Source organism: Hordeum vulgare, chromosome 3H, assembly GCF_904849725.1.
Source record: "Hordeum vulgare subsp. vulgare chromosome 3H, MorexV3_pseudomolecules_assembly, whole genome shotgun sequence".
Classification (NCBI taxonomy): domain Eukaryota; kingdom Viridiplantae; phylum Streptophyta; class Magnoliopsida; order Poales; family Poaceae; genus Hordeum; species Hordeum vulgare.
In genome coordinates, this window is record NC_058520.1 from 184,132,912 (window position 1) to 184,138,917 (window position 6,006).

Consider the following 6,006-nt stretch of genomic DNA (forward strand, 5'->3'; position numbering starts at 1 on the left):
ACCAAGGCAGCAAAAATACGCGGAGTATAAGGCACTAGAGCAAAAACTAATTGGACCAATGGATGAGTCACTTACCAAGGAGTAATTTCCCCAAAACAGTTCGGAGAACGGTGATTTGAGCAAAGAGATCGAAAATCCCAGCAAGAGGAGCAAGAACACGGGTTTGAGCTGCGAAACGATTTTTTCTGGAGGAAGGAGAAGTGGATGGGAGCAAGAATGAGTGGAGGGGGTGCCTGTGGGCCCCACAAGCCTGGGTGGCGCGACCACGGGGGGTGCCCTCGCCCCTAGGGCTTGTGGCCCACTGGTGTGGCCCCTAGACAGACTCTTTGTCCCAGTATTTTTCAAATATTCCAGAAAAAATCATACTAGATTTTCACAGCGTTCGGAGAACTTTTATTTTCGGGGTATTTTTCTACCGGACGCTAAAACAGAAAACAGGAAAAACTAAACTAAACCTATCATTTTTCTTCTAAGCAACCTAAAGTGAAATCTTGAAACAGAGGTTTGTGACTCCTTGATTCATCCATCTCATGGTCATCGAAAGAAATCCGTCAATGGGGTTGATCAAATCCCCTTGAAAAAACTTTTTTGAATCGCAAAAGAGAACGGAGAATTTTCGAATGGTCACTAGGTTACCTCAATGGGGATATGTATCTCCCTAACAAGCAAATCATACTTCATATTGACACGAGGAATAGGGCATTCAAAGCTCCCAATAAGAATCGATGAAGTTTTTTCGATAGCATTGATGCAATGTACTCGATATTGTTTCTTCGGAAAGTGCACCGTATGCTCATTATCGTTGACATGGAAAGTGACATTGCCTTTGTTGCAATCTATAACAGCCCCTGCAGTGTTCAAAAAGGGTCTTCCGAGGATGACAGCCATGGCATCGTCGTCGGGAATATCCAAGATAACAAAGTTTGTTAAGATAGTGGTGTTAGCAACCACAACAGACACATCCTCGCAAATGCCGATAGGGAAAGCAGTTGATTTGTCGGCCATTTGCAGAGAGATTTCAGTGGGTGTCAACTTATCCAGTTCAAGTCTACGATAGAGAGAGAGAGGCATAACACTAACACCGGCTCCAAGGTCGCATAAAGCAGTTCTAACGTAGTTGCCTTTAATGGAGCAAGGTATAGTGGGCACACCGGGATCACCTAGTTTCTTAGGAGTTCCACCCTTGAAAGTGTAATTAGCAAGCATGGCGGAGATCTCAAGATCAGGTATCCTCCTCTTATTAGTCACAATATCTTTCATGTACTTGGCATACAGAGACATTTTGAGCATATCTGTCAAACGCATCTGCAGAAAGACAGGTCTGATCATTTCAATGAAGCGCTCAAAATCCTCATCATCCTTTTTCTTGGATGGTTTGGGAGGAAAGGGCATAGGTTTCTGAACCCATGGCTCCCTTTCTTTATAATGCTTCCTAGCAGTGAAGTCATTCTTATCGTATCTTCTATTCTTAGGATGTGGGTTATCAAGATCAACACTAGGTTCAATCTCCACATCTTTTTCATTGCTAGGCTGAACATCTTCATGAACATCACTATTGATATCATCATCAGGCTCATGTTCATCACCAGATTGTGTTTCAGCATCAGAGATAGAGGCATTGTTTGGACTCTCAGGGGTAGCAGCAACAGGGTTGCTAGCGTGCAGGTTCCTATCATCTCTCTTCTTCTTTCTAGGATGATTAGGTGCATCAGTTCTAACTCCTTGAGACTCTTGTTCAACTCTCTTCGGATGACCCTCAGGATACAGAGGTTCCTGGGTCATTCTACTGCCTCTAGTAATGACTCTAACGGAATTGTCATTCAACTCGTTGAGCAAGTCATTCTGAGCTTTAAGTACTTGTTCTACCTGAGTAGTAACCATGGAAGAATGTTTACTCAAAAGCTTAAGATCATTGACATTTCTGTCCACACAAGCACTTAAATGACTGAGCATACGAGCATTCTGTTCCAATTATCTGCTAACATAATCATTGAAACTCTGTTGTTTGGCAACAAAGTTATCAAATTCATCCAGGCATAAGCTAGCAGGTTTATCAAAAGGAATATCACTCTCATCAGACCTACGCAGAGAATTTACTTCTACTACCTGTATCGGGTTATCGAGACCATGGATCTCTTCGATAGGTGGTAGATTCTTGACATCTTCAGATTTAATGCCTTTCTCTAGCATAGATTTCTTGGCTTCTTGCATATCTTCAGGACTGAGGAATAGAATACCTCTTTTCTTCGGAGTTGGCTTAGGAGGTGGTTCGGGAATAGTCCAAGCATTCTCATTGCACAAGATGTTATTCAATAGAATCTCAGCTTGTTCTACGGTTCGTTCCCTAAAAACACTACCGGCACAACTATCTAGATGGTCTTTGGAAGCATCGGTAAGTCCATTATAGAAGATATCAAGTATCTCATTCTTCTCAAGAGGGTGATCAGGCAAGGCATTCAGTAGCTAGATAAGCCTCTCCCAAGCTTGTGGGAGACTCTCTTCTTCAGCTTGAGCAAAGTTGTATATTTCCTGAAAGGCAGCTTGCTTCTTATGGGCAGGGAAATATTTCTTAGAGAAGTAGTAGACCATATCCTGGGGGCTACGCACACAACCAGGAGCAAGAGAAGTGAACCAGGTCTTAGCATCATCCTTTAGCGAGAAAGGAAACAACTTGAGCATATAGTAGTGGTGGATCTTTTCCTCACTAGTGAATAGGGTGGCTATATCGTGAAGTTTGGTAAGATGGGCTACAACCGTTTCAGACTCATAACCGTGAAAAGAATCAGATTCGACCAGAGTGATTAACTCAGGATCGACAGAGAATTTATAATCCTTATCGGTCACAAAGATAGGCGAAGTGGCAAACTTCGGGTCGTATTTCATCCTAACGTTCAGAGATTTTTCTTTCCGCTTGCGCAGAAGTTTCTCAACATCATAGCTATCCTTACACGCAAGTCCTCAGCTATCTCTCCCTCCATAACATAGCGTGTATCAGGCATAACAGGCAATTCAGGCACAGTAGCAGGTTCTACTTCAATAGTATCAACAGTTTCAGAAGTATCATCACGTCTAGCAGCAGCTCTAGCAATATGTGCATCAAGGAATGCACCAAGTGGCAAAGCAGTATCAGGCATAGTAGGCATAGTATCAAGCATGGCATCATCAGACATAGTATCAAGCATAGCATCATCAGGCATAGTATCTAGCATAGCATCATAAGCAACAGAAGTAACATCATCAAGCACAGGCGACATATCAAGATTTCTAGCAGGAGGCGAAGTCGCAAACTTACTCAAAACTGAAGGTGAATCAAGTGTAGAGCTAGATGACAGTTCCTTATCTCTCCTCGTAGTGGAAGGCAGGATTTTAGTTCTTGGATCTTTCGGATTCCTCATAGTGATCAGCAGACGTCAATCCAAAGTGACTCAGAGAATATAATTGTGCTTCCCCGGCAATGGCGCCAGAAAAATGCTGTTGACGGGCAACTATTCCTGACTTGATGCCTCCCCGACAACGGCGCCAGAAAAAGCTTTGATGTCCCACAAGCGTATGGGATGGCAGCAGTTTTCGAGGGTAGAGTATTCAACCCAAATTTATTGATTCGCTCACAAGGGGAAGCTAAAGGATATTCTCAAGTATTGGCAGCTGAGTTGTCAATTCAACCACACCTAAAAGATTAGTGTCTGCAAGTAAAGTATCAGTAGCAAGGTAGTACGATAGCAACGGCACCAGAAAAAGCTTTGGCAATTCCCAGCAACAGCGCTAGAAAAAAGCCTTGTTGACGGGATGTTAGCGCCAACAAAGTCTTGCAACAAGTAACAACGGAGTAGCAAGGAATAGTAGTAGCAGCAGCAGTAAAGTAACAATAGTACTGACAGCAGCAGCAAAGTGGCCCAATCCCTCTTGTAGCAAGGGACAAGCCTAGGCAAAGTAACATAGCGAGAACGAGTAGTAAAAGACTCGTAGGGAGTGGATCGGTGATGGATGAGTGTGAAGGATGTGATTCATCGTGTAACAGCTATAACACAGAGAGATATATGGCTAGTTCCCGTTCATCAATCTAATGTAGACATGTATTCCGTATGTAGTCATACATGCTTAGGGAAAAGAACTTGCATGACATCTATTGTCCATCCCTCCCGTGGCAGCGGGGTCCTAATGGAAACTACGGGATATTAAGGTTCTCCTTTTAATAAAGAACCGGACCAACGCATTAACACATGGTGAATACATGAACTCCTCATACTATGGTCATTTCCGGGAGTGGTTCCGGCTATTGTCACTCCGGGGTTGCCGGGTCATAACACATAGTAGGTGACTACAACTTGCAATATAGGATCTAACACACACATATATTGGCGACAACATAATAGGTTCAGATCTGAAATCATGGCACTCGGGATCAATCCCCGTCAAGAACTAACTCGATTACATGATAGATCTCATCCAACCCATCACCGTCCAGCAAGCCTACGACGAGATTACTCACAAACGATGAAGAGCATCATGGAATTGTCGATGGAGAAAGGTTGATGATGACGATGGCGACGATTTCCCTTCTCCGGAGCCCGAAACGGACTCCAGATCTGCCCTCCAGATGAAGAACACGATGTGGCGGCGCCTCCGCATCGCAAAACGTGATGAAACCTTCTTTCTGATTTTTTCGAGACGAAACGGAAGATATAGGACCGAGATTGGGGGCGGTGGTGCCACGTGGGCCCCACAAGCCTGCATGGCGCGGCCTGGGGGGTGGCCGCGCCGTGTGGGCTTGTGGCCCACTGGCACACCCCCTCACGTGGATCTTTGCGCAGGTATTTTTCTTCTATTCCAGAAAAAATCTCCGTAAATTTTCAGGACGTTCCGAGAACTTTCATTTGTGCACAAAAACAACACCATGGCAATTCTGCTGAAAACAGCGTTAGTCCGGGTTAGTTCCATTCAAATCATGCAAATTAGAGTCCAAAACAAGGGCAAAAGAGTTCGGAAAAGTAGATATGACGGAGACGTATCACTCCCCAATAAGCCACTAGGGCCACCGTATTCTCCTCACGCCCTTACACAATGCAAGGTGCCGTGATTCCAGTATAGGTGTCCTTGAAGGCGGCGACTGAACCTTTAGAAACAAGGTTGGGGCTATCTCCACACAAAGCTTGGAGGCTCCCAACAAGACCACAGAGCTTCATCACAATGGAATGTGGCTCCGAGGTGACCTCAACCGTCTAGGGTGCTCAAACACCCAAGAGTAACAAGATCCACAAAGGATTAGTGGGGAGAATCAATTTTTCTTGGTGGAAGTGTAGATCTTGACCTTCTCAACCAATACCTAGGAAATCAACAAGTTTGATTGACTAGGAGAGAGATCAGACACATATGAGCTTAGGGAGGCAACAATGGAGTCTTGGATGGTCAAAGGTAGGGTTCACGGAGTGGAAGAACCCTTCATATAGTGGGGGAACAATTCCAACCGTTACCCCCACTTACTGCACAAGCAGAGCGGTACTACCGCTCAAGGGTACTATCGCTGCCCCGAGCGGTACTACCGCAAGCCCGAGCGGTACTATCGCTAGGACTAGAGCGGTACTCTCTCCGTCCTAAAATAAGTGTCGTTGATCTAGTATAAAATTTGTACTAACTTAATACAAATTTTACGACACTTATTTTGGGACGGAGGGAGTATTATCTAAAATGCTCAATGCACACGATTAATCCGTTAAGGTACTGACATCAATCATCAAAATCACTTAGGCCTTGTTTGGTACTAGTGTATTTTAGGGAATTTGTGGGGATTATCCCAGTCAAACCCCTCAATCCTCACACATACCATAACACCATTTGATTCTAGTGTATTTGACATGTTTCATCCCCGCATTTCCCCTCAAATCTCCAACTTATAGTGCCTTTTTCTCAATAACCAATACACTACCCCTACCTAGTGTATTGGGGATAAATGAGGATTTGAAGGGATTGAGTGAAGGTTGGGATTTCACCCAATTCCATAGGGATTAT